The sequence below is a fragment of the Eubalaena glacialis genome, chromosome 18 (assembly GCF_028564815.1).
Source record: "Eubalaena glacialis isolate mEubGla1 chromosome 18, mEubGla1.1.hap2.+ XY, whole genome shotgun sequence".
Taxonomy (NCBI): domain Eukaryota; kingdom Metazoa; phylum Chordata; class Mammalia; order Artiodactyla; family Balaenidae; genus Eubalaena; species Eubalaena glacialis.
Genome location: NC_083733.1, coordinates 65,306,248 through 65,323,263, shown reverse-complemented (window position 1 = coordinate 65,323,263; position 17,016 = coordinate 65,306,248). Strand labels below are relative to the sequence as shown.

Sequence of the window (17,016 nt, the reverse complement as noted above, 5' to 3'; positions counted from 1 at the left end):
GTTCAATTTTTGTACTTTAATAGAAGGCAGAGCCTTAAATGCACTCCTATGGTATTTTCATTATAGCCGCATAAATATTCTGGAGCAGAGTTTACAGAGAATAAGTCAGGTACAAATTATGAATATATAATTCGTAAACTGTATGTTGTTTGATTCCACCACGGAAAGAAATTGTTACAGATTCTTTCAACCCTAAGAGCCTAATGGTGCGTCTGTTATAAAGCACTGAGGCGGAACAAAACTGTGCTGGCCGAAGAAACATGATTCACCCAGGGTTATGAAAACGGACTGAATTTTATTAATTAAAACAGGATACCCATTTTAATTAATTCAGAATTAAACTATAGCAAAATGTAATGGCAGCAGTTAAATGTGAATCATACACATATAAATACTATTTTGATTCTTTTGATTAATTGTTCCATTCACAATTACTGGTAGTAAAGGGTTTTACGATGGAAAATGTCACAAAAGGCTGTCCGTGGACCAAAGGCAGAGAAGCGAAGGGAAGAGAGCAGCCTCAGCGCGATTTCAAACCCAAATAAAAAGATACATGACTTGTAATGGCGATCTGAGGATTTGGCAGGCAGAGGGCCGGGTGCTGGGATATCAGGTCTACAGTCACTCCCAAACCCTGAGGACTGAATAAGGGGGACAGCACAGCACAGGGTCCCACCAGTAAAGAGAAACATATACTCTGCAGAGTGACCTCGCCATGTATTCTGTTTCTGCTTCTGGAGGGAAGTGTGCCTGAAGGGAACAGGTAGGGCTTGACGGGCTGTACCTGGACCATGCTACTGTTGAGGGGCAGGGTGAGGAAGGAGCCCAGGTGGGAGCAAAGAGCCAGGGAGGGCGGCTGGTGAAGCTGCTTCCCTGTACCTTGACCTGCTTACTTTAAGAGACTATCTGTAACAGCTTTAAAGTGAAAGCTTAACATTGCGTGGGCCAGTTATTCCAACACTTCGAAAACTAAGATGTTTCCGATTAAGATGAAAATGGTTTCAATAAAAAGCCGTTTTTATAGCAGGTTGCTCGCATGTTCAGATCCTGAGGCTCAAACAATTCACAGGCCTGGAAACTTGGGTCTCCAAGTGTTTGCAGTGGGGCAGCGGTTAGATCCAGAAACATTTTCTACAATTTGAATTAATTTATGCAGTTTAAAGAAATAATAGCTGTTCTTGTCTCTGTATTAGAAACTAGCACGACAAATACAAAACTTACCCAGAGTAGTAAGGGCTATTTCATATCATACTCTCATCCTACAGATCACCTTTTCTGTTTCTATTCACATTCAAGCAGGAGGCCAAACTCAGCTCCAGAAACTCAGGGATAAGACCTGGGGTCTGAGACTGGAGGACTCAGGCATGTAAAATTCATCCCCCTATCACAGAAATAAGCTGGTAAGTCAGAAGCTACTCTTTATTGAAGTGATGAAGGGTCTTCTGTTTTCTGTGACCTGGGAAAGAGAACTACACCTGAATTGTCAATTGCATTGGGCATACAGACAATCCACATACATGGGTGAGCTGGGTATTATGTTAAAACTCTTCCTATGCAGACCAACCTGATGGTAGGTCTTCATGTAATCCTACAGTGAGGACCTATTCAGGATGTAGTGAATCTAAATTAGTAAACAATAACTGAGCTAATTATCCAAGACATGTTAGTATCAGTCTCACTAACCAAACCAAACTCCGGGTGGGGTTCCATCCTACTTCACTGAATGGTCACAAGTACAAACTAGCAAAAACTTTAAAAAAAAAATGTTTTAAAGGGGAATATATGAAATTTCCAGTTTATCTATCAAGCAAAAATGTTCCCATTGTATAGTGTGTTCATTTTAAAGAGAAAACTCATGAATATTGATCCTTTAAAATTACTGCACTGAGCACAGAAAGGACAAAAGAGACACTGTATGATTTTAAAATTTTGTTAATATTTTGTATATGCTTACTATACCCCTATTTTACCATCATGTAAATCAAGACGCATGTCATGACATTTATTTAGACACAAAAAAGGACATGAAGGGGACTTCCCTGGTGGCACAGTGGTTGAGAATCCGCCTGCCAATGCAGGGGACACGGGTTCGAGCCCTGATCTGGGAAGATCCCACATGACGCGGAGCAACTAGGCCCGTGCGCCACAACTACTGAGCCTGCACTCTAGAGCCCACGAGCCACAACTACTGAGCCCTCATGCCACAACTACTGAAGCCCGTGCGCCTAGAGCCCGTGCTCCGCAACAAGAGAAGCCACGACAATGAGAAGCCCGTGCACAGCAACGAAGACCTAACACAGCCATAAATAAATGAATAAATAAATAAATTAAAAAAAAAAAAAAAGGACATGAAGAAATATTCATATACTGCATATTCCAGAACGGGGAGCACGTTTTAAGGAGTGTTTAAAAAAAAAAAGTTTGAAGATGGAGAACCTCTGTAATGTTATGCTCATTACGGAGTGCCTGAAGATTGACTGGTGAGATGTGAGCTCCGAATAAAGGTTTGTCCAATTCGTAACATTACTTTCTCTCCAGTATGAATACCCTGGTGGGTCATAAGGTTAGAGTTAGGGTTGAGACACATTTAGAGAGTCATTATACTTGGAAGGTTTCTTTTAATTATAAAATATCTCACAGTAATTGAGGCTGAATGCAAAAAGCATTCAGTGGGGGTCGAGACCTGAGTAAAGGCTTCGCCACACTCAATATGAAAGCCTTCTTTACAAAATGTATTCTCCAGTGACTTGTAAGGTGTGAACTGTGACTGAAGACCTTGCCCCACTAACAGTATTTGAAAGGTTTCTATCCATTTCATGTTCTCTGATGAATCCGTAGATGTTGTTTATGTCTAAAGACTTTGCAACACGCATTACATTTCTAAGGCTTCTCTCCAGTATGAATGATGAACTGCAAGCTTTCCCTTCTGATTAAAGACCTTGCCACACTCGTTACATCTGTAAGGTTTCTCTACAGCATGAATTCTTTGATGAATTACAAGGCCTGAATTTCGACTACAGACCTTCCCACATAAATCACATTCATGTACTTTCTCTCCTGTATGAGTTAACTGATGTCTCCTGAGGTGTGAGCTGTGATGAAAGGTTTTCCCACACTCATTACATTTGTAAGGTTTCTCTCTAGTATGAATTCTTTGATGAATGACAAGGCCTGAATTTCGACTAAAGTCCTTCCCACATAAATCACATTCATGTAATTTCTCTTCTCTATGAGTTATGTGATGTCTATTGAGGTATGACCTGAGATGAAAAGCTGTCCCAAACTCATTACATTTGTAAGGTCTTTCCCTCTGGGCTTTCTGTCTTGTGTCAATATTAAAGGATGCATAAAATCACCCCCATATATATTACAAATTGTGGTTGGGACAGGAGGAGAAATTTCTTGACATGGTGAAAATGAGGCACTACTGTTGATACTCTTATCAGCTTGATTAAACTCATCAATTTTCTGTTCACTTTTAAAAATACGCAGTTCATCATGAAAGCTTAATGCAAGCCTATTTCCAATAGGCTTCTTCCCTGCATCCCTTTCAACATATCGACTTCTTCCATTAGTGACATCTTTGTTATGGGATGCAGGGATATTTTTGTAATTTCTTTCATCATCTCTCCACTGACACCCAAAATCATACATATTCTCCTGCAGGTAAAAATGTTTGATTTCACAGCTTCCATGTCTTCCCAACACCACTGTTTGGAATACTTCTCCTATATCTGTGTTTGATTTTACTTGTAATTTCTTTATCACATGTATATGACAGATATCTACAAATTAAAAAGCACCATAGATATACTGTTCATTACAATGCATGAGTAAATGTTTCATGTTGAATATACGGTATTACACCAAAATTAAGACTTTTATCAAACAGAGTTATGAAACTTCACAACCATGACGTAAAATTTTTGAGAAACACTAAAAAGGACAGCGTTTCTATCTGCATCAAGGGACCATATAAAGAAAGACCAGGACTAATAAGGGGACTGACTGGACACAGGGAATAATAAACATGGGGTGTCACTGCTTTTCATTTCATACATGAGTGAATGAACTTTTTTCTTAAAAGAAAAGAAGAACTGGCTTAGCAAGTAACATTATACTGTTCCATTTTTTAACTGTGAGAATTATACTATTGATATGGGACAGAAATGAAAGAGATTTTAAAGGGGAGAGAATAGGATGTTGTACAAACAAAGCAGGTTTACACTTATTACATTATTTGCTGTGTAAGGTATCAAACTGAATACTCCATAAGTCCCATTTCCATGCATATATTCACAAAGAACACACATAATATTCCGGGAGATATGTAAGAATGTTGTTACCTGAAACCTGAAGGTAAGCTGGAGGAGGCCATCGAATGGAGATGGATAAATTTATCCCATACACAAACATACAGATACAAAAAATCAAATAGGATAAAACTTCTTCAAATGATTTTAAAAAGAACAAAGTTATTATATAGTGCAGAAATTACACTATTATGAATATATCAAACAAAAAAAATCTAGCAGATATACGGAATGTAGTATCATTTACCCAGGAAGAAGAAAAAAATCCTGCTATTTTTAACAACACAGAGGGACAATGAGGTTATATGCTCCGTAAAATAATTCACAGAGAATGAATAGATAGTACTGAATGTTGTAACTCATGTGTAAAAAGAAAAAAAAAAAAAAAGAACCAAAGAGCAACATAGACAAAAATAGTGGTTACCAAATCCTGGGACTTGGTAGAATGGTGAGATATTAGTCAAAGGAATACACTTCCTACTGTAAGTTGAAAGTTCTAGAAATTTAATGTACACCATGGTACTTACAGTTATCAACACTATACTATATGATTGAAAGTCAGTAAGATAGTAGACCTTACATGTTCCCAAGACACATAAAAAAAATTGTAATTATGTCACAGGTGAATGTAGTACAGACCCCACTGAGGTACTTATTTTGCAAGAAAAGTTCACACTATACACCTTAAACTTATACAATGATATATATTAATTAAATTTCAATAAATAAGGGAAAGAGAAAATGTTAAAAGTACACAGAAAAGGTGTGGTTTATCAAGTGTATGAAAACCAATTTCAAAAAAAAAAAACCCAAAACAAAATAAAAGATCTTACAAGTACAAACTATGCATAAGCTAGCAGAAGGTAGAAAAAAGAATTAGATTAGAGATCAATACAATAGGGAAAAAAAACTACATAAAATCACAACACCACAAGTTGGTTATTTGAAGAGAATAACAAAACTGACAAACCCATATCTAGAATAACTAACAAAAAGAGCGAAAACTCAAATTACTGAAATCAGAAATGAAAGAGCGGACATTACAAATAATTTCATCTGATTCAACAGAAATCAAGAAAATTAGAAGAAAATACTATGACAATTCTATCCCTAAGTATTGGATAAACTAGAAGAAATGAATAAATTCCTAGAGAAACATTAACTACCAAGACAGAACCATGAAGAAATTAAAACCTGTACAAACAAGTAACTGGAAAGGAGATGCAATCACTAATCAAAAACAATTCAACAAAGGAAAGCCAGATATATTCACTTCAGAATTCAAGACAACATTTCAAAACCATTAAGAACAAATTTACTTAAACTATTCCCCCAAAAAATGAAGAAAAAGGAACAGTTTCAAACTCTATGAGGCCAGAATTACTCTACTACCAATGCCAGTCAAAGACACTACAAGAGAGCTTCCCCGGTGGTGCAGTGGTTAAGAATCTGCCTGCCAATGCAGGGGACACGGGTTCGAGCCCTGGTCCAGGAAGATCCCACATGCTGCGGAGCAACTAAGCCTGTGCGCCACAACTACTGAGCCTGCGCTCTAGAGCCCGTGAGCCACAACTACTGAAGCCCACACGGCTAGAGCCCGCGCACCGCAACGAAGAGTAGCCCCCACTCACTGCAACTAGAGAAAGCCCGCACGCAACAACAAAGACCCAATGCAGCCAAAAATAAATTAATTAATTTAAAAAAAAATTCAACATACCAGGGGCTTCCCCGGTGGTCCAGTGGTTAAGACTCTGTGCTTCCACTGCAGGGGTCACAGGTTCCATCTCTAGTTGAGGAACTAAGATCCCACATGCCTCGCAGCAGGGCCAAAAAATAAAACAAAACAAAAACCATGCCGGGACTTCCCTGGTGGTGCAGTGGTTGGGAATCTGCCTGCCAATGCAGGGGACACAGGTTCAAGCCCTGGTCCAGGAAGATCCCACATGCCGCGGAGCAACTGAGCCCACATGCCACAACTACTGAGCCCGCATGCCTAGAGCCCATGCTCCACAACAAAGAGAAGCCACCACAGTGAGAGGCCCACGCACGGCAACGAGGAGTAGCCCCCACTTGCCGCAACTGGAGAGAGCCTGGGCACAGCAACGAAGACCCAGCACAGCTATCTATCAATCAATCAATCATCAATTTAAAAAAAAAATAAAAAACCAAACAAAAAAAAAACCATATCAAAATTTACAACAGGCAGTGTAAGCTGTACTACAGGGGAAGTCTGCGCTACTAAATCTTTACAACAACAAAAGAGGAAGATGCACGCTCTGCACTACTGTTCAAGAAAATACTAAACGCCCTGTCTAGAACAGTAAGACAAAAAACAAAAACTCAAGTTATCCACATGGAAAAAGTACCATCTTCTTATTCTGTAGGTGACAAGGTTTTGTAGGCACAAACCAAGAAGATCTCACGAGAAAACTATTTCTTCAAAAAACAACTTTAGAAAACTTGCAGCATAAAGAATCAGCACGCAAAAATCAGTTGCACTTCTATACACAATGGACAATGTCAACAGAAAATTAGAGAACAGTCCTATAGAACACTTAGGGAAAAATGAGCCAAGGAGTTGAAAGACTTGTACACTGAAAACTACTAAACGTTCTAAAAGAAGTTCATGGAGATACAAATAAATAGAAACACACCCTGTACTCGTGGATTGGAATATTCCAATTTTAATATTTTTTTAAATTAATTAATTTATTAATTTATTTATTTTTGGCTGTGTTGGGTCTTCGTTGCTGTGCACGGGCTTTCTCTGGTTGCAGCGAGCGGGGGCTACTCTTCGTTGTGGTGCACGGGCTTCTCATTGTGGTGGCTTCTCTCCTTGCGGAGCACAGGCTCTAGGCGTGCGGGCTTCAGTAGTTGCAGCACGTGGGCTCTAGAGCGCAGGCTCAGTAGTTGTGGCACACGGGCTCTAGAGTGCAGGCTCAGTAGTTGCAGCACGTGGGCTCTAGAGCGCAGGCTCAGTAGTTGTGGCGCACGGACTTAGTTGCTCCGCGGCATGTGGGATCTTCCCAGACCAGGGCTCGAACCTGTGTCCCCTGCATTGGGAGGCAGATTCTTAACCACTGCACCACCAGGGAAGTCCAATTTTAATATTCTTAAAATGACCAAATTACCCAAAGTGTCCTACAGATTCAATGGAATCCCTATCAAAATTTCAAGGGCAATTTTTGTAGGAATAGAAAAAATCATGCTATAATTAACAGGGAGTGCACCGCAATGAAGAGTAGCCCCCACTCACTGCAACTAAAGAAAGCTCGCGTGCAGCAACGAAGACCCAACGCAGCCAAAAATAAATAAATAAAATAAATAAATTTATTTAAAAATTTTTAAATTACAAAAATAAAATAAAATAAAATTAACATGGAATCTCAAGGGACCCCAAATATCCAAAATACTCTTGAAAAAGAAGATAGAGTCAGTCATTTTTATTTTCATTTTTTTTCTCAGTTACAACAAATGAGTTCTTGAAATTAAACATCCAGTTTTACAAACATAGTGTGATACAAATCAGAAAATGACACTTGGTTAGAAAGATACCTGGTGCTCGGGCATCACCAGAAAAAAAGCAAGAAGTCAGATATCTCAAAAGCCAGACCATTTCCCACTTCTGAACGTGTCCTCTATTTTTGTTAAAAAAAAAAAAAAAAGAAAAGAAAAGAAAAGAAAAAAAGAAATAAAGGTCAGGGACTTTCCTGGCGGTCCAGTGGTTAGGACTCCATGCTTCCACCACAGGGGGCACGGGTTCGATCCCTGGTCGAAGAACTAAGATTCCGCATGCTGTGCAGCGCAGCATCCACCCCCCCAGAAAGAAATAAAGGGCATATATATTTATGAGTACGAAGAGGAAACCATTTGCTACGAAAAGTTTTCCTAACAATCTCTGTCTACGTAACAGACCGCTAATCGTGAACATTTAGCACATTAGCACTGAAAAGACACAGAGCCTGTGATGTGACTCCAGCACCACACGGGAGCCCAAAGTTCCACTCACTACGCAGATGTCACCTGGCACCTGACCTCCCTGGGAGCCCTGTCACACACTAGGACTTAATGAGAAAAGCTAACACACCTGGGGGAAAATGAGAATCTAAAAGGGACAATGGTTTTCCAAAATCCTTTGGGGATTCTTAAAAGACGAGCCATTACCAGGGTGGGGTGTCTGTCTTGATTTCAGCGCCATCTCTCGGGCATCCGCAAAGCCCCTTCCTGAGTCACAGTACCTACAAGCAAGCCCTTGGAGTGGCAAGGTCATCAGGGCGGCGACGACGTCCAGATGACCCCACACTGTCCTGCAGTCTTCTTCCCATCAAGGTTCAGTTTTTCTCTCTGATTTTCTATCTAGCAAATCTCCAAACCCCAGGACCTCCTGGTGGTCCAGTGGTTAAGACTCAGTGCTTCCACTGCAGGGGATGAAGGTTCGTTGCCTCCTCAGGGAACAAAGATCCCGCATGCCACGTTGCATGGCCAAAAAGAAAACAAAACAAAACAAACAAACAAATCTCCAAATTCCAGTTTTTCCAGGGGTTCTTGTAACATCAGTTGCCTCTCCATCCTACATTCTAAATATATTGCTTTGATTCATTTCTGCAAAGTACTGTCAAAACTATTGCCCTGGAGACACTTCATGAAATTCTCTTTAAAGCTTTTACATTCACCGAAGTGATCCAGCGGATAGCCACCCTTGTCAGGGGCGGGGCCAGGGCTGGAAGCACTTGGGACCTGAAGATCATGGCCATCGACCAAGCCCATCAGTTTTAGATTTCAAAACATATTACAAAGTAATGAAGATGATGTGGTACTGGCATAAACGCAGATACATAAGCCAATGGAACAGATTAGAAAACTCAAACAATCCCTGGAATATACGGAAAATGTACAGAAAAGGGTGCCAAGACTAAACAAATGGGAAAGGACGGTCTCAATAACAAACGGTGCTGAGAAACTAGATATCTACAAGCAAAAAAATACAGCTGGTCCCTAACCTGCATCAAAGGTAAATACTGTGTGTCAAAAGATACAATCCACAGAGTAAAAAGACAACCTCTCAGGAATGGAGGTGATGAAAGTGATATAAAGAATTTCCAACGGTCAGAGGTTTAGGTTGATTTCATAGTTTAAATTCCAGGATGGAATAAAACACCCTCTATCACTGATGTCTAGTTCTGAACTTTCCATTCCATTCCCAGTCATTAAGATTTAGTCAGTGACTTGCTCACTTAGCTTCAATTGCCTTCGAATAAGTCAGAACAAATTACCCTTAGTTGGCCTGATTTCCAGATTTTACCAGGTATTGTGCACATTAATACCAGACTTTCAGGTGCACCATCTAGATCCCGGTTTACAGAGAGCAGACAGTGCATCCAGATGGGGCCCTAAGCAACTGCTGCTGCCCAACAGCACTGACACCCCAACTAAATCCATGGGGGCGAAGCCCTGCCCAGGACTACACCCAGCAGAGCCTCTTCACAAGTTCCAGGTCACTGGGTCATGGGGAGACGGGATCTAAGTGGAGATGACAGGCCCTGAGGGAAGGACCTGGGTGGGTGTGAATGTACAGGTGTCAGGCGGGATACTTCAGAGTCAGACAAGTTTACCAAGTCCAAATAAGGGCATTTGAGGAAGAACAGACAGAAAAATCAACTGAGAATATGACTTTACCTGAGAAAGAGCCATTGCAGACTCCAGTTCTTTCCTCTTTCGCCTCTTAAGGGCTTCTTCCTTAGACAACATGAATGTTTAGAGGTCTATCCTGAAAGTGGAAAAGATGCTGTTTAATGCTCAGAATCAACACAGCCCCTTCCTGAGTCACCACCACACACACAGGGAAGACCTCAGCATGTGGGACAGTCCCCTGCTGCCCACTGTCCCAGGAGGGGCTCAGGACAGTAAACTCCCACACAGAGACCAACACAGGAGTTTCCCACCCTTTCTTCAGATCTCGTTCCCCTCCTGGTGAGGCCCTCACGTGCACAGCAGCAGCAGGCACCTCAGCTGGACCCGACGACCCCCTTCAGGTCACAGACCAGCCCTGATCCATCCCCACGCAGAGCAGAGCCCCTCAGCCTCAGCCCAGATCTCAGCCCTCAGGAATGGGGGGACCCAGAGTCACGATGCTCAATGATGCATCCGGATTGGAATCACCTGGGGCACCTCAAATATTGTTGAGGTTGGACTATCTGAAGGGGAATCTCTGGTCAGAGTAAAGTATAAAACATGTATATGAAAAATATCACATCGATCTAATGGGAAGCCTGGGTTGAGAGCACTCAGAGGAGGCAAGCCCAGCACACCTGGCACTTTCTTATTCTTTCCCAGCTTTACTGAGGTATAACTGATGAGTAACAACGGTACATGTATGAAGCACACAATGATTTGACAGACGTAGACACTCTGTAATAATTATCACAAAAAAGTAATTTACACTTCCATCAACTCACAATTACCATTTTGTTTCTGTGCAGTGAGACCACTTATGTGTTACTCTCCCAGCAAATTCCAAGTATATAGAAACACAGTGTGATTAACTACCGTCAGCATGCTGGGCATTAGATGTACATGTTGAACTTACTAATTTCACAACTGGACCTTTGTAACCTTTGAGCAACATCTCCCCATTAACCCCACCATCCAACTCCTAACAACCTATGGCTCTACGAGTTTCACATTTTTAGTTTCCACATTAAATATGTGTCATAATAATGTCATAATTTATGGCAGACATAAATTTTCTATATCCATTCATTTATCAGAGAACATTTTGCTTCTTTCTACGTCTTGGCTGCTGTGACTAATGCAGTAATGGTCACTGGAGTGCATGTATTTCCCTCACTATAACAATTATGTTCCCTTTGATATCTAGCCGCAGGTGGGTTTCATAGACCACACAATGCACCCCACAACTACCCATAAATGCAATTCCAGGTGCTCCATCCAGAAAGAAGACTTCACTTGCCAACAGTTCCACACACCCCTTGAGTCCACAAGGGACAGGTGCACAAACAATTCACGGGGAGAACTCTGAAGCCCCCACTTGCTGCCCAACCCCTCCAGCAGACCCTTACAGCCTCCCTTCCAACTTCGCAATTGTTCTGCCTCTCCCCCATGCACTCACGGGCAGACAGGGCTAAAAGGCAAACAGGGCTAAAAGGCACGAAGACCTCTCAGAAACACATTCCAGGACTTCCCCGGTGGCGCAGTGGTCAAGAATCCGCCTGCCAATGCAGGGGAAAGCACGGGTTCGAGCCCTGGTCCGGGAAGATCCCACACACTGCGGAGCAACTAAGCCCGTGAGCCACAACTACTGAGCCCGTGTGCCACAACTACTGAAGCCTGCGCGCCTACAGCCCGTGCTCCACAACAAGAGAAGCCACCATAATGAGAAGCCCGCGCACCACAACGAAGAACAGCCCACGCTCGCCGCAACTAGAGAAAGCTCATGCGCAGCAACGAAGACCCAATGCAGCCATTTATTTATTAATAAATAAATTAAATAAATTTATATTAAAAAAAGAAAACACATTCCAACAGGAATATTCACAAGATGCCACCCAAAGGACACTGGGCATTCAATATGAAGGTCAAGACGTTGGCCCTCCTGGGAAACCTTGCCAGCAACTGGGGACATTATAGAGTGCGGTTACAAAGGCATTTGAATTCAGTAAGGAAGTCTCAAAGACAGATGGTCCCCAAGCTTCTTGTCTCCTGTCTCCCCACTCATCGGTAATTAAAAGATACCCTAGCTCTTTGAGGCGGGGCCACCGCATGCCCCCTTAGCTTCCAGCCTTCTGTTCAGCCTTACACCGTGAAATCACCAACCCTGACTCTGAGCAGATGACCTGCTGGAAGGCAAAGCTTCTGTCCAAGGTGGCAACTGGTCACGGATGTGCACAGCCTGGAACACCAGGGGGCTGTAGCAGGGGCTACCCTGTGCCCGTGGTTTTCCCTGAGGATTATTCAGCCCAACCCACAGTCCCAGCATCTAAAGACATCCCCACAGTGAGATACTGCAGCCATCGTGGAAAGAAGAGGAACACTGTGAGCCTTTAAATGAAAGGAAAACGGCAAAGACTTCAAATAGTCAATGGAGACGGGCATTTCTGGTAAGGGTGATTGATACAGAGGCAATAAAACCTGGGTATCGTGAAAGAGACTGTCAGGAGAGGATGGGAGGACATCTGAGTCTAGACCTGAAGGGGGACAAAGGGCCTGTGCTATGGTGACTTAAAGGGAGAAGGTAAGAGCAGGAACTAAGATCTGAGACAGAAAAATTGGGGGGAACAGAGAAAAGGTGAAAGTGCCCAGGGCAGAGTGAACCATGAGAAAAGGGTCAGCTCCCAGGATGAGGCTGGAGACACCGGCAGGGCCCTGATGATACAGGGCTGAGTAGCCACAGTGAGGAGTCGGGGATTTGTCCTGAGGGCAAGTAAGAGCCAGTGGAGGTCTGAGTGCCAGAACTGACATAAACTCTAAACTCTCTTCAAATTACACTGAATGCAGAGAAATACGTCTGACTATGGTAACTTTTACTCTTGAGCATATGTTCTTGTTTCGGTTCTAGAATTTGCGTTTTTCTTTTTCATTCTGGGAGGACTGGGACCAAATTCAGGTTCTAAATACAAACGGACACTCTCTCCAAACAGAACTGCCACACAGACACACACCTCACCTGGCCAGTCATTCTGTGGGTCGGGACTGCTCACACTCCAGAGTTTCTAGTCTAGTTTCACGTCTCCATGGTGTAAGTGGGGTCCGTGAGGCCCAGAGAGGAGACCTTTCTGAGAAGATCTGAATGTAGTGAGGAGAACCAGGTGGAAGTGAATTCTGAAAAGGTTGCCTGAAGGGTCAGTGGGCAGCGTTCGTCCTTATCATCCCTCCAACTTAAAAAACCAGGACCATTTTTCGTGTGCCAGAGCAAAGGAACCTTCTCTTTGTAATTACAAGTAATTACAAAATGCACAAGTCTTGTAGACAGCAGCTTTGCAATTCTCATCCTCATATGTATAATTTAAACAGAGTTTAAATTCACTATATTCTAAAGCCACAAATCATAAATCATGACTTAATCATCCACATCCAAACAACTCACCAGCCACCTGCATCCAGCTCCCACCACCTACCTGCACTACTGTGTTTCCATTTCATTCCGTTTATCTGTCACCCTATTTCTTTCTATGCTTCTGCCTCTCCTTTTGTTCCCCTCTGCTCTCCTGCTGTTTCTGCCCTCCTCTCTATTTCTTCCCTCACACCTGTCCCACCCCCACTCTGCAACTTGTTCTCCCTCTTCAAGCTGTTTCTCCCCAACCTTTCGGATTGCCCAAAATCTTCCCAACTACAAACTGGCATTTGACATCTACCTCTATAAGGATGAAATCATGACCTGCTGCAGCTGCTGACCTTCATCACCCCATGAAAGGAGTTCAGGGTGGGCATCAGGAAAGAGGCACTCTGTGCTCTGGGAAAAACTGGCAGAATAGGTCTTCAGATAGTTAGATATTTTTAGAAAATTTTATGAGCCCAATTCTTGCATCTCCTCGTATCTAGGAAAACACTAAAATCCTTCATGGTGACGTCTGCTCCTCGTGACCAGCAGTGAGACTAGAAGCAACCTTCTGCAGAAAAAGAGGTGCTTGACTGCATGTATGCTCCTGTCACTAAAATCAGCTTCTCAGAGCTATGTGAAACGCGGTCTCCTGGGCTATAGTCCTCATTTTGCAGAAACAGAACTTAACTCACAACTCTCTCGTTGTGCATTTTTTTTCAGTCGACAATCTCTAAGTATTACTGCCTCTTATTTCCCACCACCTCTGCTCCGTCTCTGCCCTCCAGTTACACCCCTTCCGTCCCTGTTACACTCCCTTCCTCCCCACTCTCTGGCGCCCCAGGAGGCTGGGCTTCCTTCCTGCTCTCTCTGTTCCCCTGATCTTCTGATCACTAGTTGTACTCTGTCTCCCAGCACCAAGTTGCTTTGAAGGCCATGGTTCCAACTCTTCTATCCTCTCTCCCAACTCTCTCTGTGAATTGCCTCACCGTTGTTACCTCTCGTCCATAGCTGATCCAGGGCCTCTCTCTATGTTGCTCTCCAATCCCTGGAGATCCGGCTTTTTTATTTACTTCTCTATTTTTATTCACTTGCTACTTCCCCTACAGGAAAAGACCATTTTCCATCGGGTGGAATTTGGGACAGAAGAACACTGGGTGTCACACGTCTGGCCCAGGTCACCTCCCCCTACGCGGGGTGAGGGGAAGGGCTGACTAGGAAGGGGAGGCCTGTGTGGCAGAAGGACCGGCCTGAGGAGACGCGAGGGCAGAGGGGCTGGGAGGGAGGGAGGGGGTCTCAGGAGAGGGGCGGGCTCTGCAAAATCCCAGGACCGGGGAGAGGACGAGGCCTCTCCGAGAGCGGGGCGGCCGGCGCTGCCCTCCAGGGGCCGAGAGGGCGAGGCTGGGGGGCACGAATCCACCTCAAGGAAGAGGGCTTTACATGGGGGGTGGAGGGGGGAGCGGAGGTAGTAATGGATGGGGGTGTGTGTGTGTGTGTGTGTGCGTTGTGGTTTATTACTGCTTTTATTTGAGCTACATAAGGGAGGGGGCACCATAACATCTCAGTGGTTGGAGATTTGGCCTAAGAGCCAAAGGCAGGCAGAGGAGCAGGAAGCAGGTTCGCCTTTGTGACATACTTGGTCTTTTCTGCCTCCCTTTGGCTCTAGTATTGACAGATCGTATATCTGAATGCGAATTGTGACTACGGTGGTTCCGCCTCCATGGGTTCGCCCCCCACCCCCCAGTAATGGGTTTTAAGCAGGAAAATGTAGCGAAAGGCGGTGTCTACGTGGCAGAAAAGCCAAGGTCAGCGACCAGCCTCGGAGCAAATTTAAACCCAAATGAAAAGATACCCGACCCGTAACGGCGACGTCTGGATGTACTGGGGGCGGAGGGCCGGGTGCTGGGATTTTAGGTCCGTAGTGACTCAGAGACCCTGAGGACGGAGTAAGGGGGGAGGGGGGGGCCACGCGGCACAGACTTACACTAGAAATGAGGAACTTACCCGCTTCTGCGCGACCTTCTCTCCGCGCTCCCCACTTCCGGTTCGGTAAAAAACCACCAGCGTGGAGATAAAAGCCGGGCTTCCGGGGGCGGAGCCTGGGCGGGGCGCTACGGGCGAGGGGAGGGGCGACGACGGAGCCAGTTTTGCGCACAGACCTACGGAGGGCGGGGCAGAAGGCCGGGAGGAGGCGGTGCTTCTCCGTGTCTTGGAAGTAGTCTTTTTAACTTACTGTCTTGAGCCGTTTTGCGTAAAAGCTTAACAGTTGTGTGTGATACTTACGTCGGAAGCTAAGACGTTTCCTCTTAACAAGTTGAGAATGGTTTCAATAAAAAGCTGTTTTTGCCACCAGGTTGCTCGCATTGTCCCGCTCGTGATGCTACAGCAATTCAGTGGTTGGAAACGGTCTGCAAGTGGTTGCTGTGGGACAGTGGTTGGATCCCGTAAAATTTCCTGCAGTTAGAATTAATTTATGTAGCTTAAGGAAACAAGAGCTGGACTTGCCTCTGTATTACACACTAGCATGAGAAATACAAAACTCTCCCTAGGTAGAATGGGCCATTTCATACTGACACCGTACAGAACAACTTTTCTATTACTCATTCAGCCAAGAGGCCAAACTCAACGCTCTCTCTCGGTTCCAGAGACTCGGGGACAAAACCTGGGGTCTGAGACTGGAGGACTAAAGCATGTGATAATTTCTGTCACTAACCATCGCTGTAAAAAATGCAGTGCATTTTTTGTTTTAAAGAATTTCACTTATTTATTTATTTGGCTGTGTTGGGTCTTCGTTTCTGTGCGAGGGCTTTCTCTAGTTGCGGCAAGCGGGGGCCACTCTTCATCGCGGTGCGCGGGCCTCTCACTATCGCGGCCTCTCTTGTTGCGGAGCACAGGCTACAGACGCGCAGGCTCAGTAGTCGTGGCACACGGGCTTAGTTGCTCCGCGGCATGTGGGATCTTCCCAGACCAGGGCTCGAACCCGTGTCCCCTGCATTGGCAGGCAGATTCTCAACCACTGCGCCACCAGGGAAGCCCCAGTGTATGTTTTTAAATTGTTATAAATTGCATTGTTCTTGCTTTTTTTTCTTAAGTGTTTTATTTTACTTTTAAAACCACCTTCCCCCACCCCCAACTTGTATTGACATAATCACTGTATGAGTTTAAGGTGTAGGGCATAATATTCTGACTTACATATATTGAAATAATTACCACAATAGGTTTAGTAAGCATCCATCATCTCATATAGACACCATAAAATGAGAAAGCAAAAAAACAGAAAAAATATTTTTCTCTTTATGAGAACTGCATTATTCTTTAAAGTATCCTTTTTTTTTAAAATTAATTAATTAATTTATTTTATTTTAGTTTTGGCTGTGTTGAGTCCTCGTTTCTGTGCCAGGGCCTTCTCCAGCTGTGGCAAGCAGGGGCCACTCTTCATTGCAGTGCGCAGGCCTCTCACTGTCGTGGCCTCTCCTGTTGCGGAGCACAAGCTCCAGACGCGCAGGCTCAGTAGTTGTGGCTCACGGGCCCAGTCGCTCCGCGGCATGTGGGATCTTCCCAGACCAAGGCTCGAACCTGTGTCCCCTGCATTGGCAGGCAGATTCTCAACCACTGCGCCACCAGGGAAGCCCTGCATTATTCTTTAAA

The 17,016-nt window shown here is 44.0% G+C and overlaps 1 long non-coding RNA gene across 1 annotated transcript; it reads right to left on the bottom strand.

The window, feature by feature from the left end:
• Window positions 1-7,288: 7,288 nt before the first annotated feature.
• On the bottom strand, window positions 7,289-15,415 carry LOC133078790 (uncharacterized). The gene is made up of 3 exons (XR_009697934.1): window positions 15,373-15,415; window positions 9,990-10,080; window positions 7,289-7,366 (listed from the first exon to the last, which is right to left on the bottom strand). It is a non-coding gene; the product is annotated as an uncharacterized LOC133078790 (long non-coding RNA).
• Between the last annotated feature and the right edge of the window lie 1,601 nt (window positions 15,416-17,016).